At 41.4% G+C, this 27,491-nt stretch overlaps 1 protein-coding gene across 3 annotated transcripts in view; it reads right to left on the minus strand.

Moving 5' to 3' along the window:
- The window catches only part of JARID2 (jumonji and AT-rich interaction domain containing 2), a 209,137-nt gene that overhangs the window by 127,503 nt on the left and 54,143 nt on the right, over positions 1–27,491 (minus strand). Inside the window, exon 1 of one of the 3 annotated variants that reach the window (XM_088058457.1) lies at positions 3,114–3,135. The exons of the other annotated variants lie outside the window; for them this stretch is intronic. The gene's annotated coding sequence lies outside the window, so the exon portion shown is untranslated. Of the gene's footprint in view, positions 1–3,113; positions 3,136–27,491 lie in introns of those variants that run through there. 3 annotated transcript variants of the gene reach the window in all.

A 27,491-nucleotide genomic window follows, 5' to 3' on the forward strand; every position in this document is an offset into this window, starting at 1 on the left:
ACTTAAACCTTTCCTGTAGGAATGGGTTTTGCTGGTGTAAGGGAACCAAAGAGGAAATTCTGGCTCACCTGACTCACTTTGATGGCGCTGTAGCAGCTCATGCCTACAAGACTAGCTCTGCCAACAAAGCCCTGCTAGCCAGAGGACCGTGGCCAGCCCTGAAAAGTGTGGCATTGCCAAATCTGGGGCATGACAAATTCTGCTCACAAGGTAACTTGCGCTGTGATGGACCTGCAAGTTTGCATAAACATGGCCCAAGGCAGGTCTGGGTGACGCAAGGAGTCCCTTGTCTTAGCTCAGAAATGTTTAACTTGATTTCTTCCACTTTCATGTCAGTCTACAGGATGTCTGTGTTTCAGACAATCATCAGGTTTAAAAATAGATTTAAAGAAAAAAAAAAAATCTGGTCAATCTTTTAACACAGGGAGGGGTAATGACAGTCAAATATAGTGAACCTATTGCTGGGAAGCCTCAGGATACAGGTGACTGAATCAAATTTACTGAGCCTAATGGGGAACCAAATAAGTTGAACTGACACAGGCTCCTAGGACGGACACGCTGATATTGCACTAAAAGTGCAACATGTTGATTTTGCTTGATGTACTACCCAAAAAAGGAGATTTCTGTAAGAATCATTTTGTCCTGGTTTATGTTCCCAACTGGAAAAATATCCTTTAAAGCTAGGAGGGAAGTACCTATTGAAGCTGGAAGATGGAAACTAAACCCATACTCTTTGCTCCTACACCAATTAAAGGGCACATATGAGGAGACTCTAAAGCTACTTTAAATGCATTTTCAGGTCAGTGTAGTTATAGCAGTAAATTTTCTGCACAATGATAAGTTATATAATCAGTGGACACCTACAATCTAAGGGTTTTACAAGCTCACTCTTCAGTATTAAATACATCTGACTTCCAAAATATTAATCAGCAAACAAGTCAAGAATTTCAAACTGAGCAACACCAAAATGCTGCTTTACCACTCAGAAGCTCCATGAGACCTGTTTGGGTTGGCATTCAACCCCCTCATCCCTCCTCCACTCCCTGATCAATGGCAACAGTCAAACTTTGCTGGAGATATTAGAAGTACATCAAAGACAACCATTAAGCTTTTAAGTGCACTAATTGACATTTTAGCACTTACAAATCTATCTATGTGTTCTATCACTCAATTTAAAAGACTTGATACCCCGCCTGGTAAGAGTTCCCTGTGTTTTTAGAGGGTAGAGGGGAATTTTCAAAGCTATTTTTTTCCCTCCTCAGACAGGATTTTAAAGAATTCAAATTACAAATATAATGCACTTCAAAAAGTAACACATTTCACAAATTTAAGAGCTCTTCCATAAAAGCTGTAAATGGCATCACAGCTATAACTCACAGGCTTCTAAGCTCCAATGAATTCTGCAGCTGTTGCGGCACGTTGAAGCCAAATCATTGTTACCTTCACACCACCACAACTGAAAACCCCAGCTATGATATTACTAACTGCATGGTGCTACATGAAAAAGAGGAGGGAAAAAAGGAACCCCTGCATGATTTTGCAGCTCCTTCTTTCATCCTTCACAAAGCCAGCATAAAACAGATGCTAAAACCACAAGGGACTGCTTTAGGGTTTCCTACAATGACTGTCCCACAACAGGATCCAGGGCAGCATTTCAGAACAGCCGTCCCCATGGACGCTGTAACATCAGAGGATACTCCCTTCCCCAGGTAAGGTGACTTACAGCAGACAAGCCACTACCCGTGGCCACCCAGCCTCTGATTACAGAGGCGCATCTCAATGACAGCAGGTCCAGACCCTTCTTCTATTGCAGTCACACACCAACACATTCACCTTCTGTTCTGTTAGAGAAATTCTCATTCAGTCCAAATATTTAAGGCAACAAGAAAGATCGAATTAAATTCCCAGGGTTTTAAGCCGTTCAGTTCATTGCTAGATCTATTTTAGGGTCTGAGGCTGCCAGCCACCCCCACAGAATCTGCACGCTAAACAAGGCTTTTGACAGGCTTGTTTATACCTTCTGCAGCAATCAAAGGCAAAACATTACAAATCAAAGAACCAGGAGACAAATACAGTACTGTGTATAAGAGAAACCTCAAAAAGCTAGCCAGCAGCAAACCTGCTGCTCACTGAGCCCCGCAGAGCAATATGAGATAACACAGGAGAACAGGAATAGATAGTTAAGTAAGAACAGGCTTGTGCTGTACACATATGCAAACATCTGCAGGCAGGACCTCTGAAGCACATATCCATCAAAAGCAGCGGATGCAGAACCACAAGAAAAGGAGTAGGGAAAAAAAGTACTCATTTTCTCCAAAAGTACCATGGAGGAAGGCCATAATTTAAGAATTCCAGTTTAAAGACTGCAGGGGACTTTAGATTTTTACTGGTACCAGAAAAACAACAAAGAAAAGAAGCAGGTGTGGACAACGTACAGTATTTCTGAGACTGGGATTTAAATGGAAATGGCAAAGGCTGTGTTTTGTGACATGGATGGAGTCCATTTCACTCAGTAACACACTCACCATGAACTGCACAGGCCATACTTCAACAAACCTGCCACATATCAAGGAAGCATCTAAGATGTATGTTAAAATTACACTCAGAAGAAATTCAGTAGTACACCTTTGCTACTGTGTTCCTTTAAACCTTTCACCTCTTAAACTGCAAGTTCAATGTCAGATTATAAACTCTGTAAAAGCTCATAAAACCCAATCATAAACCTGCCAGCTCATTTCAAGATTATTTGCTCTTAGCCTTGCAAAAACATCATAAGCAGTACGAGAATTGCATCATTTTTCTGCAAACTCTCCAACCCCCCATTTGCATCAAGCTAAGGGATGGGCAAGTGTTACAGCCTTACCTCAGAGAAAGACCTTTGCAGGTGACTTTCATAATAGATCACCTGCTTGCTAAACCATTCACAGCAACATCCCCAACACCAGCTTCTGATGAAACCACCTACTACTTCACCTTTCTCTTGTAAAATCTAGCTTTGCACATTACCATCACAACTGATTGAAACATGAAAACCTTCTACAACCGCAGCAGGAACAAATGCAAAGTTGACATTTTGGGACAGCTCTGTGGGGGCACCATGTAGCAATGCCTACCTCCAGCCCTCCCAAAAACAGAGCCAGGCAGCACTGCAGCTGCCCAGGAAGTGGCCAGAAGCACAGGCTGATACACACCTTCCCACACATCGTGAGCATCAGGTGCTAGCTGTTTGCATTAGCCTGCTGTAGGAAAAGAGGGGCACTTCATTATGTGGGCTGGATTTCCTGCATAACCAGCCACATCATTTCAGCCCTCCCAAGGGAAAAGACTGTGGGCTTGATGGAAGCTGTCTGTTGCTTCTCTGTGGAAAAGAAGGGTTTTAGTGGAATGAAATTTTCACGGGGGTCTAGACAGAGCAGAGCTCATCAAAAACAGGTTTCTGCCTAAGCATTGCAGGAAATGGCTAAATCATATCTATCAACACCACAGTGATGGTTATGAAGGCCATTTGTGATCAAGTCTGTGATTTGACCGTATCCACAGTACTGACAATAAACTCAACCCAAACTTCACACTTTAAGCACACAACAAACCACTTCAGCTTTCAGCTTTGCTGTGTGCTTAAAAGGCAAAACAGGGTAGAGACAGAAGAAGGAAAGAGAAAAATGAAGACTAGATAAGACCAGCCCTGTATTTTTAGGTGTGGATCAGCTCTTGCAGTCTCTTGGCAAATAAGGTGGCAACAGAAAATCATCTAAGCAAGTTTAGGAGCTGTGTTTCTGTTTACTTTTAATTTGCAGTCTATTCAGTCCACTGTTTTGTTAGCTCATTCATGAGTAATTATGGAACTGGAGGCTGAATGCAATGATGGACTGGGCAAGGCAGATATATCCACCCAAAAAGGGAACCCCCTCAGCTACCAGCCTCTGCTCCCTGCAAAACAAGCAGTCCTGTTAAGAGCCCACCACCATTTCTGTGACACTGTGAGCAGGCACAAGATTAACCATCTTTAATTTCAGCCTACTGCAATTCCTTATCAAAAGGCCATGACAGATACAAGGCGGAGGAACAGACTAGTGGTAACTATAGTCCATGTTGTGGGCAGGCACAGATTTGGTAGCTTGATTTTCCTACTGGAGCAGCCTCAGATGCCCTGGGCATGTGATCACATCCAGTTACATGAATGCAACAACCTTTGAGAGCAGCAGCTCCCACAGGACGCGGGGATGGAGCTATGTCTGCCTTGGGAGAGTAGATCATGCTGAATATTAATTAAATTTAACAAAAAACAAAAAAAACCAAAACAAAACAAAAAAAAAACCAAAAAAACCCACCCCCAAAAAAAGTTTAACTTGTTTAAATGCCTTTGCATTGCTGGGTGACCTACTCCTCCCCATGACTCCTGCATCCTAGCCATTGCAAGTCACTGCATACAGATGTAGCAGCAATGGTACGGCTTAATCAGTCAATGTTTTCACAACACATATTTCTAATATTAAGCACTTATTGAAGACTTAGAAGTTACTGTGTAAATATTTGTATTATATTATACTGCTAACGCTTCCTCACCAACTGTGGAATTTTAAATCTATCTCGTCTGATAAAGCTTTATTTACATATCACACTGCTCTCGATACTCAACAAAGTGAACTGACTAAATTTACACCAACTCCATTGAAGGAGTACTTGTCAGGAAAGAGCAATTCAATGATTTTCTGTCTCTGTTGTGTGACCAAACTAAACCATAGGCAGTCACGTGGTTTGTTTTGGGCTGACATTAACCGTTTTCACTAGGCAACAATGCTTCCAGGGAAAGCATTGCACAAACGCACTTTGCTCTTAAAACATGATGCAACCAGCAGTCTACACTGAGAGCTATATAGTCCCAACACAGAGTCTCTGCTCAAAATCTGGGAAGCTGCTGGTGCCCACTGACCTTACATCCACAGCACTGCTGCAGTCATTTTAGCTCTCTGAGGCACTCCCAGGATGCTTCAATGTCCTCAGGCACCGAAATAGTCCCGGGGTACCAAACAGGAGAAGCAGGATTTCAGCCACCAGTTACACGTGGAGGCAAGCAGAGTTTGTCACTTATGTATTCAGGTCAGATTATCACCTCCCACTATTTTACAAGAGGGGAAGGCCATGAGAAGCTGCCAACACTGAGACAAGCAGTTTAATGCTTGGCAAAACATGATCAACACGCAACCAAAAACAAATGCAAACACCATTATTAGTCCCAAACTACCTTATGTGGAAAAAATAACAGCCACCAAAACGTAGTGAAAAAGACGACAGATTTAAATGGCCTGGTTTCCACACAAGTTTAAAGAAATACTGTGCAAACCCCTTATCCTGTCCCTCCCCTTCTCCCCCACAAAAATCCCTAAAAAGCGAAAGAAAACTTATGGGACTTCATATCAGCTCCAACAGTTGATATCAAGTTGATAATCACATCGTCTTTGAAAAATCTGAGTGTCTAAAGCACTCACAGTATTGAAGAAAACCTAATAATCTGTTTACTCATTGAATCTAACTCACAGATTTATTCTTTATTTTACATACAGAGGAATATTTACTCTCTGATGAACTTAGTTAGACGTGCACAATCATCTGCTGAAATGGAAAAAAAATGGAGTTGAAGTTACATGCTACCTTTCGACAGCTCTGCCAGCTGGAAATATGCCATCAATTGTCTGTTCCCTACGTGACTCGAAAGCAGAGTCTGCTTAACAGAAATTCACTCAATTTCACCTTGTTTACTTCAGGTTTAAGAAAACGCCTGGGAAGAACATAAATTAAATATTTTTCCTTTTACGAATATCCTCTTTTCTTAGTAACATGCTTTTAGTTTCATACCAAATTTATGACATTTTTAATCCAAAGTGTTATGGAAATTGGGAAGAACAAAGTAGAAATGGATGTATTGGAAGAATTTTTTTTAGTTTCCAAATCTGAACAGTATCATACTATGAAAAAGTAAGTACCTCCAAGCATTCTGTATGTGTTACTGCCATGCTGTGCATCCAGTACATATGTGCATTTCTGTTCCGGAGAAACGAGTTTTGCTTCCATAGAAATTCACAGGCACATATAAACAAACAGCAGAAAGCAACAGTTTTTTTGTCAACCGGTTTATTCAAGAAAAACAAAATTCAGCATGTGTCACTTTGCACAAGCCTTTACCCTAACTTCTGCTATGCACAGGAAAGGACTGACAGACATACACACAAAAAAGTACATGTATAGCCCACAAGCTGCTGTGTCTCAAGACAGCAGAGCTGAAGCTCTCTGTCACTCACAGCCTCCTGACAGTGGGCCAATTCACTTGCCCCAGCCTACTACAGATAAATAAACAAGAAGCATGCTGTACACAGACATCTGTCTTTTTTTTTTTTTTTCCCACCTTACCAGTCAAGAAATGCTACTAATACAACAATTTCTTAACCATATAAATCTGAGGCTAATAAAAAGACGGTGCTTTGAGTGACAATATCTACTTTGCCACCACAGAACTAACTCCTTTTTCCCTTCAAATAAATGTTATTATCTGGAAATTGAACCCTGAGTGGTGAACTAGTAGCTTGCTTTCTTAGACACTTCAGTACATTAAGTGCTTTGCATTATGGACAGATCAACTGCCCATTCACTAAGGAAGGTTACCAAAGTGATGCTGTAATCTCATTTAGCTGCCCCAGTGTTTACCTTCTACAGGCAGTCTTGGATAGCAGGGGGAAAAATCCAAACCATGCAGGAATAAAGCTGGGACATTTCAAATGTGGAATGAGAAAATATTTACTTCTCAGGTTAGAGATCCTTTTGCTCCAGCTACCTCACCAAAAAAGTATGGTGCCAGAAGTATGAGAAGGTAGAAAGAGATTTACGGACTGGAAATGTTTTGAAATGTAAATTCAAAAGGCAGTAAATCAAAATGCTGTGAAAATTACTTAACAGTTAAACAATCTAGTGCAGTTTACAGCAAACGTCATTGGATAAAAATTCGGATTCACAACCGAAAATACACACAAGACCAAGGCAATGAAAAGGAGCATAAAAAAGACATAAATCACAAAGTTTGAAAGCAATCATTCCATTTGCACCTTTTCTCTGCGTTTCTGGCCTGTAACACTCGCCAGGGATGGCAATCTGGTAAGATTCTCATAAAAGCTCTCATACTTCCTATAATAAACCCTCTTATTCCTGCTGCAGAATAGGTTCTGAGCTGAAAACTGGAACTGGGAAAATGGACAGAAAAAACAAAAAGCTCAAAATTCATCTCCAGAAGGACTGAGAAGGGCAGTAGGAGAAAAACAAACAAACAACAAAGTTACTGGTACAAAAATAATAGATATTGCCTCAGTCAGGTAAAAAACATGAAATGCTAATTTGAAAAATACAGTTAATAGGACAAAAGAATTGGGAAGCAGGAAAGCAAGGCTGGATGAAAGGCCAGCACAGCGCTGGGAAATCCCCAGCATATGTCTTGGGTGTGCAGAACTAAACCTAAAAAATGAAGCACTCCTAGACCTCAAAGTATTTAACATTGCAAAGTTGCATACAGTACGCCACTGCCGAATGCCATGTCCAATTTCACCCACAAATAAATTGTTTTTACGTGGAATTTCCAGGAAGCAATGCATGCTTGTCTGCTTGCGCTGAAATTAGGCCTTTTCTTTGCACTGCAGACATGCCTTACTAGACACATGGCTGGCCCAGGATAAGCACTCAAGGATGCAGCACCATCTATGATGCAGATGGCACCATGACCTGGTTCCATAGTAAATTTTATTTTAATTCAGGAAACAGTTTTAAGATCCTGGAAACGTTAATTACTGTGAGGAGGAGATGCTCAGCGAGAGAGACCCGTCTGCTGCGCCTGCAGGTGTTGGCACCTGCACAAGAGGACCCCGGACACTGGGTGCGGGGCAAAGGGGCCAAGCTCAGGGGGAATCAGTGGCCACCCAGGCAGTGGGATGAATTCATGAAAGACACTGGCACAGCTGGAGGTAGATGGCATGACTGCTTATGTTTGTTCATCCTGTAGAGTTCCTGGCCAGGGAGGGAAGGAAAGACAGACATCGAAATAGGTTTCTAGAAAAGGCCACCAAACTGTCCTTGGGATTGAGTACAGAACATGGTAAGGCTGGAGGCACAGCAGTGGTCTTAGACCAGCATGGGAAGAAATTAAACACAGAGGATATTGAGAAGAAAGAGACCCGTGTAAAAAATGTTTTCAGCATTTTTTTCTTGACAGTGCATCTCAAACACCTCTAATGGGTTCATCCCCCTCAAATTTATGTTAATTATCTTACATGAAAGAGAGAGAAAAAAATGTGTTTCTGCTATGAACAGTAACTCCAGGTGCCGAACCACCTTAGGACCAGGGCAGTGAAAGTTCACCTCTCAGGGACAGAGCTTACTCCTCAAACAAATGTGTGCCTCCACACAAACTCTGCAGCAAACGGTCCCAAGGGCCACCATGTCAAAAAGGCCATTGTGTCTGAGCACTAGAAACCAATCCCACAGCCAAACCCCAACACTGCTCCCCTCCCAAGCCCAGTCGTGTGGGGCAAGGAGAGGCTAGGCACCCATCCCACTGAGGCACATGCTGTCAGGGAGGGAGGCTCACAAAAACACGCTCTATGCACAGAAGAGCCACCCCACAGAGAAGTCCAAACTAGTACAGGGGACATCAGCCCAGAAAGGAGGAGACAAAATGGCTTCACTTGATTTTTATTTTGTTTTCCCTGCTCTCTCTCTTATCTCTATTGCTACACATAGCTGAAAATAAAGGGAGATCAAAAGCAAAATCAATTAGTAAATGGAACCACCCCGTCTCCATTTTAGCCAAGCATCTTACAGGGTCCAGCCGCTGCAATCAAGCAATAAAGATGGGGCTGTTTAATTACTCATTTATCAGAATCAGGTTTGGGCGCTGCTCTGGAAACACGGGGGACTCTCCCATTCACTAGCAGGGAAAAGGCAGGATGATGGTCTCAGAAGAGCTTCCCCAGCTGCCACATCAAGTGAAACATAAGTAAAACATTCAGCTTACTCACTGTGTTCACAGACATAAATCTGAGTAAATCAAACAAGTTGCTTTGTGAGTAGCTGAATTAATGAGATCTGACTGCGTGTGGACTCCTGTGCTCAGCTTCCTCGCACTGAGCTCGCTGCTGGCCAGCACACAGCACCCAGTGGCCAAGAAGGGCCACCAGCTTTCCTCCCACTCCTCAGTTCAGCTACACCACTTGCAGCAGCAGTTACCTTTGTGAATCCTATTCCTTTGTGCAATTTCCTGGACATCTGCTGATAATTACAAACCGGCTGGTGAAGGGTAGAAGGGTGATGGCAACATACTACTCTACTCCCCAAGCATGATGCCCTCTTCCCTTCATGGTATCCTTGCCTTGCTGGTCCATGCATTCAGCGTGGTCCAAAACCTCACACTGGCTGTCAGCTCCTCAGGCTCTTCACCAGCTTTCCCCCTTGCTAACAGAGCACACTGGATTTTTGCTCATGTACTTCCAGTCTCCACTGAAAACAACATTCAAGTCTCTGAAGCAGCTTACACTTTTGTCACAATTTTCCCAGATTCTCTTCCAAAGGCTTGGCAGGCATCTACCAGCATTACACCTCTAGGAAGGAGGAGGGAAGGGAGGAAAAGCGTGCAATTCCTAGAAAGCTCACAGAACCAATGACATTACATCAGTTCATCTGATCTCAGCATTATCTTGCCCCTGCAGAACAGACTCTTGGTCTAGCTCAAAATAATCCAATAGCACAACTGCAAACAATACCTGCAACAGTGTACTCTTGCAAATATCTGCAAACCAAGTCAGAGATCTTACAATTTTATGAATGGAGGCCACAAATTTCCAATAACTTAATCTTCTTTTTGGTGTATACTTGTCTAAATGCAATTCATGGCTGGTCCTTTTTAACTTTCAGCTTGTGTAAAGTCCAACTTTCTTTTCCTTCTCAACAGGAGAGAATACAACGTTTAAAATACTACCCTAAATTATGAGTAAGGTGACCTAATCCTACAAATTAAGTGCTTAAAAACCAGTGCTCCTTTCTCAAATGTTTCCTGCATGTTCCATGTGATCTGACTCACCTTTATAGACAAAGTGCTAGTATTAGAGGCATCTTAGTCCATCTAAAAGGTCACATGCTTGGATAGCCCTCAATAAACTGAACACAGAAAAAAATCCACAACTACAATGATATCCACTTTAAAATGCATCACAGTGCTGAGGCCAAAGAAACTGGTCAGTTATTGAGAAGGGCCTCTTATTCTTGAATCTGGATGAAGTGGAAAATGAAATAAAAATACCGGGACATCTGTATGGTGGAGTTCATAAATAATATACATAAGGGAACTGATGTCCATGCTGTCAACTATTACACTCATATTACTTTTCATAACTTTTTTTAATGCTTCAGAGCTGTTGTGACAAGACAATTTCTGGGCAGGATTATCTAAGAAAGTCAAGTAACACAAAACTGAACAACGTGTGTGCGGCACAGATGAAAACGACCTTCTAGAAGGAAATATAAAATAAATGGTTTTCATCAAATTGTGGTCTCCAAAAGGGACAATACATGGGGTTGCTTTCAGTGCACTTATTAGAAGACTGACAAGTGACATCAGAATTGGTGTGCAGAGCTCATTACCTGCTTTCCAGCCCCTATCACAATTCAATAAATTTTCACTTCCCATAGGCACTAGGGAAATTCTGAAGGCCTTTGTAACAAAACCAGGATTCATCTTTCAGTTATGACAGGTCCAAACAGATTTCATTTCCGCAACACTGGAAATGTGGGGAGGCACATCTCAAGCAGTCGTACTAGCAATTTGACATTCAACAACAAACACTGCAAATTCACCACAAACGATTTACTAAAAACTCAAGCAAGCAAAGAGCCAGATACCTAAAAATACTCTTTTCCATTCTGTAAAAGCTTACTGTTTTCAAAGGTACACCATAAGTATACAAAAAAAGATTTTTTAAATTATTTCATGAGAATTTAAATCAAGAACCACCATGTCTAGCTGAAATGTAAGGTTTTATTTCTGTAAATCAGAATTCTCTTCCCAATCCTTTTACTAAGAATAAAATTGTTCAATTAATTTTTAAAATGCCTTTCCCCTCCCTCCCCCCCACCCCTCAATTCAGCGTTACAGGTAGACAGCACAGCTTAGGCATTAACAGCCTTGGACAGTACTGATAGCTGGATAGCAAGATCAGGAATCAACTGGTTAGCGTGATTGGAGAGAGAAGTAAAAAATCTGGGGAAATGATGGCATCTATCAAGGCCAGAGAGAAGAAGTAATATATAACCTGTTCCAAGATCTCCTTTCCTTCTGTCTCCAGTCCTCAACCATTTGTTTCAGCTGATCCCAAACAGCAAGTCAGGGGCTTCATTGTTTGGTTGTTGTTTTTTTTTTTAGCAAGGAAGTACTAAAACTGATTTCATGCTGCTACTTCTGACAGAACTTAGAGAAGTTCGTAACAAACCTTTTTTTCCTTCCATGTTGGAAAGTATTTGTCTTGTAAGAAAATGCAGACCATCATTACAATCTAGCCTAAGGACTGAGTCTTACATCCATGCAGGGGCTGAGAGCTGAGTAAATTTCTCCTCTTGATACAGACGATTATACAGAATGAGCTCCCTTCAGACCCAGATGCATGGAAAAATTCTCTTACTGTAAGCAACCAACAACTAGTGTCTCAGGCTCCTAACCAAAAGAACCTTTGAAATTGATCCTCACTATGTCTGTCTGGTTTTGTAAAGGTTTTTAACAAATTTAAGTAGAAGTGGCATTAAGGACGTGACCACATGAGCTTCAGCTTTAGCAACCAAAGCACCATGACATGTTTTCAGCATGCCCAGAAGACTCACATTCCATTTGTCTACCCAGGCTCAAACCCCTGCTGCTGCATCCTCATGAATTTTCTTTCACATATTTACAACTCTGCTGGTAGGCTGAAGCTAGAGCGGGCAACACCCACCTGAGCTGAAATTGCACCTTCTTGTTACTACACAGACACACATCACTACAAATGCAACCAAGTCTGGAAATGCAGGCACAACAGCCCAACCCCTCATGTAAACATTATTGTAAATCAGCCCCTGTAATCCACCTCCTGTTTGGGAAAATGTTCTTTATGATCCCATCTAGGGCTTGCTTGGAACTGTGGTTCCATGCAGACTGGGGACACTCCAGCCCTGGTACAATGGCTGCAGCATGAACGCTGCTTCTCACAAGCACATGAAAACCAGATGGGCTAGAGAGATGCTCAAGATGCACCAAGGTATGCAAGAGGGGAGCTGGAGCCACAGGAGTGGCAAGAAAAATTATGGAGGTAGACACATATCTGCAAATCTGATTAATGTTCCTGCTCCCGTGAATAGCAATGCAAAGAGATTTCTTTCTGTGGAAACAGTGTGGTTAAGAACAAAGGAGAAGCCTTTGAGGAGGGAAGTTGAGAATCTCTTTAGGGATTCTGCAGTGTGGTTATGACAGTCCTCTACTATCTTACTGCTAAATGATCATTGGCACTGCTAGAACAGACAGATAAAAACAGAAGTCCATAAAGTAGAGAGCACTTAATTTTGTGTTGGTACGCTTCATCTGCAAATCCTTACACCTGGTGTAAAATTAAAGAACTCACAGACACACCAAGCACCACACACACATTAATCACCTTAATGGCTGGGGGCGGGAGGAGATGTTTTTCACTTTTCTAAAATCGAAGGCATATACTTCCAAAAAATACACAGTATAAGATGATAGATTCTTTGGAAGTCAAAGGCAGATGTCAAAGAGATTTTCACCTGTTGGACATTTTACTGAGAAACATATATAATATTGCCACGAAGTCAGGGGAAGCAGATACAGTGGTTATATTTAAGTAGTTCAGCAGGAAGTCAGGCTGATGAGAAGGGAAAGTTAAAAAATCATACTCCTCTTACTATACACTTGCTATTTAGAAACAATAAAGCTGACTTTAAAAAAATTTAAAAAGCAGCAATTAATTAAGATGATATCAAATGCATTTTATCTGCCCAGTATCCAAACTGTCAGGAAACAGCCCGTTACAAATGCTGCATTCAGAAGTTGTTGCAGAAGGCAGCCTGGCCAGCTCTCTCCTCAGCCAGGCAGCTCCAAGGAATCTGCACACCTATCCAGGACAGCACACTGATTGTGACACACTGCACCTTAATGATCCCTGAGGATGTCTATCATATGGCTGTACGGTGTTCACAGCCCAGAGCAGCATTTCCCTAGGTCTGCATGGGAAGCAAGAGAGGCAGGGAGGAGTTCAGCTCAGGAGAAGCTGTTAAAGCTTTTTTTGCCTTGGCCGGTGAGATTTCATCAAGTGAACTTCATTACATATGATTGCTGCCACTGGAAATCCCGTGCGCTTTAGCACTCACAAGGCCTCTAGGTGTTGGCAAGGAAATACAGAAGGATGCACAAGATTAAAACCAGAGCTGGAAGTTGGAAAGTGCTTTTTGGAGTCCCTTGCATGTTTTTCCCCTTTGTTTAGCTGATCCAGAACTGCATGGGGAAAAAAAGAAGTGTTGGCATTTTCTTCTCAGGCCTAACTTCCCTTTATGGTATCCTTCCTCTCATTCAGCTGTTCCACAGGAGATACTCTTAGGTCTCACAAGCCAAGTCTTAGAAACTTTGTCCAAAACTACACTTCTAAAGCAAATTGGTGCCAGAATGCCGCTTTATTTCTAAGACAACTTTATTCTTCTTACTTTTTTCTCTAATTTAAGTCTGGCCTTTACATCAGACTATTTCCTGGAAATAGATAAGTATTACTAAAAAGGATACATTTCATCTCAAGGCCTTTCTTCACAAATCCACCAAATTAGGTAGTTTATTATAAGGCAGTAACCAGAAAAGTATGGTCAGCTAGAGTTCTGGGTTAAAAGGAAAGACATCTGGAATCAGTCTGGCTCTTCCAGAAGTATTCTGAATTTCCCCTAAGGCTTCAGTAACTCCAGACACTGCTTTATTAGAAAGAGTACAAATCAGTCCTAAAATGTCTTTACCTTCCACTGGGAGCTTTGTGCAACAGCGTGATGCCACAAGAAGGTCCCTGGGAAGCTCCACTCAAAATGTTTCTGTTGGCAGGGCGGGGGGTCACTGTGTAACTGTGTAGGACAGGAGCATCAGAGATCCCAACAGGCAGGCTGGGAAGCAGTGGCACTACTCTGAGTTACAGCCAGGAAGCTGGGACTCTCACATGGATGTTTATCTGTCCCTCAAGCCAGATCACAGCATGTACTGGGGAAAATCCCAATATAGAACATATTTCCTCTGAAAAGACTGTTAGTCTTGATTTTTACAAATGCTTTTATAACTAATTTGTAAAACAGAAAATACATTAAATTTTTTTGTTAATAAAATAAATCTTATCATTGCATGGAGGGAGCATTTTAAAAAGCCTGCAGTATTTGCAACTGACACATTGTATTTTTGACACCAGAAGGAACAAAATAATCTACCTAACATCACTGCCTAAATCTGTTGGAAAGAGAAAAGGTGATAAATAGATTTTTATTACAATCTAATTATTCACAGCTTACGGCCCCCAGCCAGATCCAGCCAACCAGAAAGGTTACTCATTTGGGGCGCCACAGTATGTACCCTCTCTGACAGGGTTAGCTTTACTTAGCAGCCCATGAAACAAGCAGGACAAATAGAATCAATTTATTACTAGAAAAACCTTGGGGATCACAGAATTATAAAATATATCCAGCTGAAAGGGACCCCATAGGATCACACATATTTTTTTACACTTTTAGTTTTGTGGGGTGTTTTTTTTGTTTTCTACAAAAACTTGTTTCAAATATTCACATCATTGCATCTGCCTGTGACAAATATACTTAAGATTATTTTTCCATTCCCAAAGAGACATACTCAGTAGATGACTACTTTTCACTCAACCTGAAAGTGGTCAACTGTGTCTTTCAAGTCCAAAAAAACCCTTTCACCCTGATTAATGAAGCTGAACTGTTCCACTTCATTTTCCTTTCAGCACAGCTGCTTCTCTTATCACTCCAGCTGTACTTTCCTCAGAGCTGCAACATGATGCTCAGGTCTGGAAAAGCTTAGAAATATTTATTTTTTTGCACATAGGCTTGGGATTTTTTTTTTCCAACAGACAAAATACCAGATTGGAATGATCCTTTACATCTTTCTTCCAAAACACTGATTGATGAATAGTTCTTTGCAGAATTTTACAAATTTTCAAGACCAAAACTTCTGCCTGAAGAGGTTAAAAGACTGAAGAACTTTAACAGGCAACTTCTGAAGTCACCAAGTAACAGGGAGCAACTATAGGTAATTTTAAAAATTATTATCAAATTTATCCATTCTCAGTAAGCTTCTGTGATGGGAAATTCACTACATGGTTAATGTTGCTAAAATGTACTTAGATCAAATAAAGCCAAAAAATGACTGCATCTGAAAAAAATGCCTAAAAAAGTTGGGGAAAATAGTCACAATTTCTGGTAGGCTTTAGAGGCTATGGGGCTCTTAGCATTTAAGTTGAGAAAAACGTTTCAAGAATCTTATGGAATACAGAACATAATGGCAGCAATTTACATTTTGGAGTTAAAAGAAAGAAGGCAATGTATGTTACACAGAGGGAAAACACAAAGAAAGAATTATTTCAACAGCTATGAAAATCCCTTGGGAAAATGCTCTTTTAGGTTTGAATGTGTTCTTCCTATTTCTTTCCCCTTCTGGAACGAATTACTATTTTTTTTTTTTCTTTTTAACAAGTATACATATATAATATACACGTATGAACTGCATTTAAAATTGTTCAATAAAATTACTACATTAAAGAAACCACACACATTTCCAAGAGAATCAAGAAAGACAGACAGACCTCATTCTCACACACTAGAAATACTGCCAGATACACAGGATTGCCCAAAGTCACAGAACAAAGAAAACTCACGCAGATGAGCAACATGTGGCAAACCTTTAATCAGGCATTTTTTTCTATGCGTGCTAACACCAGCAAAAGCCAGCATCAGGAATGTCAATATTTCACAGAGCAGAACAAAACCAGCCCTGACAGCACGGGGGCATCTCACAGTGCCAGCAAACCACAGCACTGCACAAGCCAAAGAAGAAACACCTTTGAAAATCAAAACCATACAGCATCTTGGATGATGCGTTCAGATGATCTGGGATCTTAAAGAAAGAAAAAAAAAAAGAAATCCGTTCTATCGTAATTCAAGCAGGCGAATGGCAGGCAGCCATCCCCGACTGCCTACAGAAGGCATCTATCGAGACACAGAGAGAGATGGCTCACCAAAAGGAATTGTTTGCCTCTGCTTATCCCAAAGAAGGAGGACAGGTCATCCTTTTTCCAAGCGTCTTGCCATCCCTCACCTGTACTCAGATGGGATGGCACACCACACACACAGAGTACGTGGGCACTGCCCAGCAATCCTGCATTTCCAGGCTAGCATCTGGAGACGTGTAAAGGAGCGAGCAGGCAGCCCAGTCTCAGCTTCAGGAGAGCCAGAGCAGCCCCCAGCCCTCTGGTCCCTCCTCACCCGGCTCGCTCTGTGTAGCTCCTCGGCACCCCAGCCAGCTACGCAACAGAGAGCAAATTTTTGTGCTCCTAAATTAGGTTACACAGAGTGGTGGCTTTAGAAATAACAAGTCTTCCTGCTCCCCCCTCAAAGTTGACAGAAAAAGGGGCTGGGGAAAGTACTTCACAGATTTTAAAAGAAAAGTAAGAGTGCAAGGGAGGGAGGTATCTGTAGCCAAACATGAGTCAAACTAGCCATGATGACAGAGAGAAATATTTCATAACGCTGCTGCTGGAACTTTCATTATACTTATAAAAATTCTCCTGAAGGCAAGGCTTTGTTTAGTTTTTGCTCATTAGATTTCTGCAGGTTCTACCCTATACTGTGCTATCAGACATTGTGCATTGCTCTAACCCACACAGGCACATCAGTCCTGCATCAGAAACCTGAAAGGAGTGGCAAGATCAGCCTAAATCGGTTTTTGTGCTGTAGCTTTGTTCTTTCTTTTTACCTCTGATCTGGTAAATTAAATTCTGTTTAGCCTAAGAGTTGATACTGTTACTGATCTGCATGTCCTTATTACAGATGCATATGTGGATTGTCTGAGAGTGAACATTTTTCAGAGTGATCTGATGAAGATTAAGGTAATTTACTTGATAAATCCATAAACATAAACTCAAAAAAAATTTAAAGGCGTGCTTCACTGTCAAAGCCTTCATATTACTTAGATTCTAATCTATGCATTTAAGCATTAAGTAGACCTGCATTTTCAGACTCGTTTTCATCTTCCTCCTTTTCCTCTGCACACTCTCAGCCATACTAAATTTCTCACTGAGAGCTTCTGCTGCCCATTAACAGCTCAGTGCACAAGATCACAGAGTTATCACAGCCATTTTAGACAGCACAAAATCCAAGAACAGAGCTTTAAAAAACCTGCAAAACCCCAACAAAACAGGGAACCTGATTTAGAAAAAATGGCTTAACATGCCTTATGAGCTTTTGTTTGTCTATTTTAATGAACAATGCATTGCAGGGGATGAAGGCTGATTTGTAAAGAGACACGGATGTTCCAGCACAGAAGGCAATCAGTTCCCAGTTTAATTATTCACTGCAAAAACAGAATTCCCTTTAACCATTTCAAACACGGCCTTTTCATTTCAACTTAAATGCCTCCATGCGTGGCATTTGCCCCTGCCCTGGTTAAAGGATCATGTCAGAAGTCTTGCTGAAGCCGTGAGAGAAGCAGGAAGACCTATTCACAGCAAGGTTAAAGACAGCAGCGCTCCATTTACTTCTCTACTGCTTATTATGTTGCACACTTCTGCCATTTAATTTCTACCCATACGCAAGTGGCTTACGCATTCCTTCATTAAATCCACCTGCCTACACTTTGCAAGCATTTTACCTTTTCATCTCAATCTCTTAAATTCCACCTCCCCAACTACTTTAAAAAACAAATCAAAAAAAAATCTACCCCTCTATTCATTGCATGATTCATTTCCGGACAGCTTTTTATTCCGTCAGTATTCTGAGATGAGCAAAATTAAACAGTTTTAGAGCTGACGTCAGACCACCGAATTCTGTAAAAACAACAGAGAAGTTTCATAATTATATTTCATTCTGTTCTGTGCTGTTTTATTTTATTTCTGCCTGACTATCGTCACGCTGTAACAGAACACGGAAAGGTTTGTGAGAGCCGGGCTGGGTGATGCCCACGTCTTTTTTTCTTCAGTAGTTACTGTTAATTTATAATCCAGTAACGTGCATGTCTCGTTCAGATTATTCCTTCCAACGTGCATTACTCAAAAATTAATTTTATCTTCCAGCAAGCTGCCCGTGGAGCCTACTGGGGCTGTATATCACATAAGAGAGGAAGGAAGACACTTATTTGGTTTCTGGGCTACAGCTTGTAACTGCATGTCCACAGAATCCAGCAACAGCACAGGCTGCCTGCAGATAAGGAGAGTGGGGCACACTCCAGAGCCTTACTGAAACAAGCGTGCTTTATGGCAGACAGTCCCTCCATGCCTTTTCAGTGGAAGCTGCGATGGAGGAAGGCACACTGTGGAGATGGGGCTACAGGCTGGCAGGAATCTCACAGATGAACAGCCCCTGGCCAAAGGGGCGACAAGCTGTCAGGGGCTTGTTGATGCGATGGGGTCCGAGCCTCCCCCATTTATAACCTTAATCCCACTCAGCTTTAAAGCAGGCGAGCTTGGTGTGTTGTTTTTTTGCTTAATTTTTTTTTTAAAGTAAATCTGTGTATACACTTGCAGAGCTCTATAAATAAAAAACATGTGCATTTATCTCCAATTAAACTCCTATGTAAATTTATATGCAAATTAAGTGCAACCCTCAGGCTGCTGGCGAGGTGCCAGTTCAGCTCAGCCCCTGGTACAGCAAATTCCGCATCACTGATGGGATGTGACCTGCCACTTTCGAGTTCAGCCACGAGAAGGCAAGCACGGATGGTCCCGTCCAAGGGAGGACACAACCAGGAGGGACTGCAGGTTTCGAAACTTTGGAATACGACACATCCACGCCATCAGAAAAAGAACACGCGTCACTCAAATTCATCAAATGCAAGGGAAAACGAGACTGAATGTGTCATTCTGTGACGAGCAGATTTCTCTTGAGCTCCTCGCCTCCCCACCCTCGGCTCTTAGATGCTTCATCCAAGCCTGCACAGTAAGAGCCAAAACCTTTTTGTAGGCTTTGTATACAGGTGCAGTAGCAACGCCCTTCCCAAAAAAACCACTAGGAAGACAAGTAATATAGGGGAAGGGGGGGAAAAAAGAAAAACCCAGATTTGAAAAACACATTAATCTGCTTGACAAGCCACGAACCACACTGCCACTTTAATTAGAAGCAGAGTCTGTGGAAGCAGAGGGAACACGGGGGTGCAAGCATTTATAACAAAAAAGGGACTTGTGATTTAATGACCTCCTCTGCTAGTTTAAAAATTAATGGGGCCAAATCAGATTAAAGCATTTTTAATACAAACCAGTCCGACATTTATCACCGGTGTTAACTGCAAGGTGGTTCCCCCGTCATTTCAGCAGAGTAAGAAATTTGGCTTCTTTTTCATCTAGGCTGGCTCCAAAATTAATGCTTAAAGCCACTTTGTATTTAAGATGTTTCTGCTGTGGTCCAACACCTACTGCTGACCTTCAGTCTCAAACCCCAGTTATTTAGGATGACTCTTCCCTGTCTCGCTGCTTTAGGTACAGCCTGGGAAGGAAGATGGGGAAACCCCAGCCCACCTTCAGACTGCAATGCCAGAGGAGCTAGCTCTCTGCACACCTGCAGGCCAGGGGGTTTTTTCCTCCTCCTCACCTCAACACTACTTGCTCTCAGGGGCTTTTTTCTTTGCAATGCTTCTTTTTAAGCCAGGCCAGTGCAATGCTCTGTTCCACAGAGCAGGCTAATAAGTAATTCATAGGCACGAGTGGGAAGCAGCAGACACGGGGCTGGATGGATGCAGACGGGAAGACATCGGATGAATGTTGCCCACCTAACCTCAGGGAGACACCAAAGCCCCTCGCACACCACTGGGCACTTCCTTGCATCAAAACCTGCCTTTGATTTAGATTTTGTGATTTACCACCACAACCACGGAGAAAGGGAGGAAGCACAGCAAGTAATATCCTGCCAGGTGGAAAAAAAGTCTTTTTGAATGTGGCATTTCTGCAGTGCTTTGAAGGCAGAGTCAGCCTGGAGAGACGCATGTGCCAAGAGTGTGGCTTTCCACATTAAATCTTCCAGGGAAAAAAAAAATGCCAAACCCATCTTGCAAACACTGTTTGATGGCAAGGTGATGTTAGAGATGCAGTTGCAACACGCTGGTGACTCTTAGTCCTCTCCTCCTGCCTTGCCACTTTGGTTGGGTTTCAGAAAGAAAAAATACGGAAGTAATCATTTGAACATCACTCTTTCCCGGAGAAAAATTATACCTTATTCCTTAGAAAAGTAATTGACTAAATTGGGCATACAAGATTTTGGGATAACAGGTTAAAACACTGAAAAAGCCAGCCAACTGCAAACAAAAGTTTATTTCCTTTGGACAGGTATATAACAACCTCTACAGTCTAAAAGCTAATGTCACAACTTTAAATAATTCTTTCAAACCAAGTTAACAAGACTGTAGAAATGAACCTCATTCATAAACTCAGGTGATTTATTTCTCAAGCACGTGAGATTTACATTTGCCTCATTAAAGCTGAGGATCAAAGTTTCCTGAGGCATATGAGCTGTTTACAGAGAAATATCTTAATTCAAGGTGCAGCACAACTTGAGTTTTACTTCTTACAGATGTGCAGTGCCTATCAAGAAATGAATAGCACAGAGGAGGCTTTGAGCTACTGAATGAAAAGCAGATTAGATCAATCCAGCAAATTCCTGGGGTGTACAAAGTCACTGATGAGAAACATAAATGAACTCAAACCCAAATCTGGTATTTTGTGCTTTCTCCCACCCAAATATTGTTATGTCTCAAGCCCAGAAAGAAACCCCTCTGTCTGTCCCAGCTGCAGCATGGGATGGACTCTGGTTCCCAAAGGGCAACTGATCTAAACACACTCAGCCCCCCGGCACACCTGGACACTTCTGTGCAGCTGCCTGTACAGCTGCCTGTGCTGCATCTGTAAAGCACCAAAATTAAACCTCTATGAGTCTATTAAACGGCAGCAAGTAGTTGAACTGCAGAGAAACAGCCCATTACACCACTCCACTTAACAGGTAAACGATCTTATCTCCTCCACTTGCTTCCTTGGAAAAACATGCAAAGCAGGGAGAGGAGAAAAAGCACAGGGAGAGCGATTTTTGGCAGTGACAACTGTCAAAGGGAGTTTGGTTTGAAAAGAAATATTAAAAGCTTTTCCCCACTTGGACCTTAACGGCACGGAGAGTGCTTCATGTTATGTATTAAAGCAACATCTATATTTCAAAACCTAAGAATATAGTATCAGTACATACTGCCTCGGGGTTTACATCAATTTCCTGCTTATTAATTAATTGGCTTGTTAATACAACAATTTGCAGGCCTGTACTGCCTAGTGAGCTCAAGGAGCCTGTGTTCTCCCTGCCAAGATCAATGTGCATTAGTCTAAACTCTCTGATGTAGAGCAGACTCTATTTCTGTCAGAGATAACTGAGAAGCGACAATAACTCTTAGAAACATCTGCTCAATATTGGAGTGACGAACAAAAAACAAGGCATAAAGTTTAACTCCCAAAAGCCATCCTTTAAAGGGTTGAATGAAACACCACTTGCAAGATCAGAAAAAAAACAGGGGGGGAGGAAATCCCACAAAAATAACACATACAAAAATGCTCTTCCTTTGCTAGCAATGGTATCAGTGAAATGTAAAAACAAGAGATCTACAACATCCTGCAGATCAGACATGAAACCCCCAGTAACTCCTACACTGGATCTCCTGGATCTCTAGATAACACAAACCTCACATTACTGAAGTGTATCAGTAGAAAACACTCACCTCGCTGAAATGTGAATACAAATAATCCATCTTTAAAGAACTTCCCCAACACACAAGCTTTGCTCTTTGGGTCAAATTAACATTAGCCCAATTATGTCCTGTCACTGAGCATATACCAATTCCCAAATATTCATGGATAAATTTAAGAGGGACCAGAATGTGCCCTATTTCTTCATTGTTTGCACCTCTCTTTTATGAGTCTCCTTAGCTTTTATCAAGTCCTCTCCATCTGTTCAAACTAGCCATCCCCACTGATAACAGAACAGCCTTTCAGAAATCAACAAGCTTAAACTCCACTTGTTTACAGTTGTTGCTTGCAGCTGGGGATTTTCTCCCCCCATTAATTCATTCATTTACATGAACACCTTTGGAAGGAAAGCTTCCAGGGATGCTAAAACTTAGGGTTATGGTTTCATGCATCACTTAAGCTGATCTAAAAGCAGGCTGTTGGTGACAGGGGCACTCCTGCTCTCCACTAAAATATTCTTATATTTATCTGTAGCCAAACGCTGGATGTAACACAGGAGGGAGGACAAACTGCCATTGAGGAGGAGAGAAGCAGATCTCAAACTAGCACGTATCAATCAGGATATCGCATCCCAAATCCTACACCACAATCCTTGTACCTCTTCCCTTTGGTTCCCCCATCCACGCACCAACCAAAATGAAATTCCAAACAACTCATACAGCACCTCCATGCTGCCTCTGCTTATTTTATATTTCCAGCAGCAGGCACATGTTTTCTGGGTCAATTCCCCAGTACCACACTGCCAAAGAGGGAACAGTGTTTTTTTCAAGGCCTTGGCTTTCATAACCTGTCATCGTACAAGGAAAGCAGTAAACGGGGAAATCCAGAGCTGGAGTACATGGGCAGGCAGCGTTCCTCCAGCTGACCCATCCTGCAGGGATATCCTGTCAAAAGGAAGAAATTTGGAAGGCTGGATATGGGTTGCAGAACCATGTAACTGTTGAGGAAAAGCTGACAAAGAAACATGTGCACATTTGTCTGAAAACATCTCTCTACGAATGCCTGTATATACATACAGTTATCAGCTCAACAGGCTCTCTTTCAGATTATGGGGGGGGGAATCACAACTACAGTCTGCTATCAATGTTTTTATCAACAGCAGAGCAGGAATTAAAATATCTTACCTATCCATATTTTAAACTTGAACTTCTCCAACTCTGGACACACAAAACAAGTAGAGTTCCTTGCCATGAGAATCAAAAACGTAACTCATAATTTTAAAATTACTCAGTGGTGAATAAATTCCTTCTAATTGCATGTCAAACTTTAGTTTCCAAAAGGTAGTTTTATGGATGAGGCTAAAAATAATTTCTAATATGAATTTCAAAGGATATCACTGCAAAAATCAATTATTAAGTCAATACACAGAAGCAGACATGTTGGTTTTACGGTATTTCCGTTACGTTCCTCTATATTAAAACACAGAACATATAAAAAACTGCAGTTGTCCTGGATTTCAGTCCCTCTAGGCCAGAGCTACACCAGACAGTGCAGGGACCAAACACAGTTGTTTTACTCTTGCAATACCATAAGACAAGACGTAGGAGTTCTTTCACTGCCTAATTGGAAGAAGGGGTGAGCCAAACACAAACTTCATGTGATGGTTCCTTTGAAAAGGACAACAAAACGGAGTGGCATTGCAGTCCATATAAAATAAAACAAACCGAAACACATTTAAGTGAGTTTGAGCTGTATGAATTGGATACTGACGCCGAAGGCTTTACTGTTCAGCATGGACTTCCTGCACTGAAAGAAATGAAGGTCCAGAGTTTCTGCCTCAGGTTTCAGCCAGTCAGTGAGAGAAGCACCATCCCCTGGTCAGGGCCACCTCCTGACCAGAGCAGTAAACACCATCACTTATTAGCCCATAAAAGTCCAGACCTATAACACAAAAACTGCACCCTGAAGAGGACTTGGTAATGCAGATAGAGACAAATGCCAAATCTCCAAGTCACAAGAAAGATGGGGGGAAAAAATCTTGCTGGGGAGATGCAGCCCCCTACAGAGTTCATGACAGAGGGGCAGAAGAAAGAAGCCAGATCATTTTGCAGTCAGAAGGAAGTACCTGCAGGTAAATACTGAGATATGAACTGATGCAGTAAGGATTACTAGGTATAAACTGCTTGGCTAAGTAAAAAGGCAAAAAAAAGAAAAGTGAAAAATAAGAAACACTGATGACATGTCAAATGGCAGACGTTACCAAATGCTCTTCCAAAATTACTTTTTGCCATCAGCTGGAAACAGAGGGCATAACCTGCCCTCTCCAGCACATACACATACAATTCCTTTTCTCCTAATCCATAAATCAGAACAGGGGGGCACGGTGTGGAAATCACTCTAGTTGACTGTTGTGTCTCCAACATGGAATAAACAAACCAGTGGGTTTGTGAAGTGAGCCAAGCTGTCCCTCAAGCATGAAGCAAAGATTTAATCAAATACAAGGTGTGCCAGCTTAGTGGAAGCCGCTCTTCAATGAGATTATGTCAACTTTTTAAAACACACATAGGAAAACACCTCAGAAGATTTAGAGGATTTGTAAATTGAATGCCTGATGACACCCTGAAGGGAAGGAGGACTTAGAGATAAGATGTGGGCTTGACCTTACATCGAAGGCATCCTCCAGCAGGACAGAAAGCACCATATTTGAGGGAGAGCAAAGACAACAGTATCCCCAGCATTCTGGCATCAATCGTGTTTTATCATCAAGAGTTCATTTCACTTGTGTGCTTACAGCACAGAGAAATACAGGCATGTCAATTCACTCATATCCAATAAAGACTGAAAGACATTACCTTAGCTGCCCTGGGCATGAGCCCATACCATCTTCTTGCTCTTGAGTGAGTTGGCCTATCCGTGCCTCTGCACCTTGCAATGCAGGAGCTGCCAGGAGCAGTGCAGGAATCTTACAGTGGAGATCAGCACAGCCAAACCATCTCTCTGCCTGTGCCCCAGACAATATTTATAACCAGAACACAGCACCTAAGGCTTTATCTTTCAAAACATGTAATATTTTCTCAACAGAGATGAATTCGAGTGTCAGGTGTTTCAGTGTCTCACCCGCCAAGACTGACCTGCAAGTGCTCTCTCTACTTATTGAAGAGATTCAAAAAAAAGCTCTTTTAGGGCTGTCTTACTATACATCCAAATTCACCCTGGACAAGGCAAAACCAACACCTCTCATCTCAAATCTTAGACAATGTCCCCAAGGTTTCCCTAGGAGAAAAAAGCCTGAGCAAAAGCAGAAGTGCGCACAAATCTGAAAGTCACAAAGGGTCACTCTTCCAGCAAACTAAGCAAAGCTGTATTTACAAAGTAACATGGAAACCAGGGATTTTAAACACTAGAGCAGACTGACCACAAATATTAATAAAGTTTGTCTTGTGCCAATATTCCCCTTATAAAATTTGTATTTTCAGGGCTATGTTCCATGTCAAGCTTATCATTCACAACTTCAGACCGCAGTGCATCTAGCAATGATGCTTCAGGGCAGCAAGAAATAAATGTTTCACAACAAAAAAAAAAAAATCAGTAATCTTTACTACCTTTTCTGAATGCTCAAATCTTCACTATTTTAACCACGATTGCTACAATATATTCAGAGTTGAAATCTGACTTCAAAAGTAAGGTTTAAGGATAGCAAAATGTTTACTTTTGAAATACAACAACTTTCATTGGAGGCTAAACCTGTAGATCAGCTGTTGTTCTACTACACTATTCAGCCAGTAGCAAACTGTTGAAAAGGCAAAACAGTATTTTTAGTCCATCTGGAAAGACACAAGAGAACAAACGAGCAATATTCCAAGAAATACTAAATATCCTCATGTATAAGAAGATTAGACAACCCTTGCTGTTTTCATCGTTTTCTGTCAAAATACCTGAGAAGTGGAAACATTTGCCTTCTTCAGACAAAACATGCAGAATTTGTATTGTCAGATGTATCAAACACTTTTATTTTAAAAGCGGAATTTACTGAGGACATAAAAAATTTCTATCTAACATTTATCTAGCACCATACATAAGAAAATTTCTGAAATACTCAAAATATTTCTTTGCAAGTACTTTTCCTTTCAGTGTACACTTGCACTGGCTATTGAAGTCAGAGGTCTGGAGCCTATACACAAGGTCACAAACAAGTTGTAATAGTTCTCTCAAAATGAGACAATCCAAAGCTATTTAAAAATAGCCTATGCTTTTTAAAATAACTTACATATCTTGCAGCCTTTTGCAAAGAAAAAAAAGGAAAAGTTAAAAATTAAGCTGGTGGGAAAAAATCGGAGAAAGATGTGTCAATTATGTCGATTTCAAAGGGAAATGGCAGGAGGCAACTTCTGCTGAGGTCAGTGAAAAATTGCAGAACAGGAAGCATGTATTCAAGTTGCACTGTTTAAGACAACAAACTAAAAACTCACCTAAAACTGCCCTAAAACAAACCCCAAATGAAATGATTGAACCAACAAACAAAAACACAGATGAGGACCCTTATTATACTGATATATACATGACTTATATCAACTCAAGATATGCCACAAAATACCCTTTTCATCTAAAACCATACCTGAATTCTTCTATGGGAAATAACAATTATTCATGACCCCCCCACCTCTTTACTCATCATTCCCCTCAGGCACAGCCCCTCTCCCCCAGCTGTGCGCTGTTTCTTAATGAAGTGGCGAACACATGGACAGAAGGAAGATTAATTCACCAAAACCTGGTTTGCATCACAGGGATCTGCAGAGGCGGTGTGAGAGAACTCAGAAACCACAAACACTTTTGGATGGGTGGGGTTTTTTTCTGAAATGCACGCTGAAGCCGACACTAAACCTCCTCGTTAATTTACTGAGAACATGTTTTGGAGTTTCCTTTTAACACAGATTTGTGCATTACACCGTTCTCACAGGAGTTGCTGTGTATTATCTCACTGCACAACCCAGGCTGCCTAACTCAGATGCAGAACTCTGAATTTCCTTAGTGTCCTATCATCAACCACAAAATATCCAAGGGCTCTGCAACATGTTGATGATGTCAAGAACATTCTTTTTTACACGTAAAGATGTTGCATTCTTTTCATTGCATTCACCTTTTTTCCCCCCGTTCCACATTTCTGAATATGGGGCATATGAACAGCATACTTGAGAAGAACTCTGCTATTAAATAAAAAATGGAAGTAAATATAAAAATGTAAGGTATCTTCATTAAAGAAGCCCCAGGCATTTGAGCTATTTAGTTTCCCCAGAGATAAAAGAAATCCCCACCATTTCAAATTGTAATCTGACAATACTGAACTCTCACAGACACATCCAGAGGATTTATTCCTTTTGAAAGGGCCTTCACTAAACATACCATCTAAACAGTGACTCAGAAGCCCTGCAGTGACTTGGAGGTATGTCAGCTTAA

Source organism: Pseudopodoces humilis, chromosome 1 (genome assembly GCF_049639895.1).
Source record: "Pseudopodoces humilis isolate 2021_Gansu_Grassland_sample_001 chromosome 1, ASM4963989v1, whole genome shotgun sequence".
In the NCBI taxonomy this organism is placed as follows: Eukaryota; Metazoa; Chordata; class Aves; order Passeriformes; family Paridae; genus Pseudopodoces; species Pseudopodoces humilis.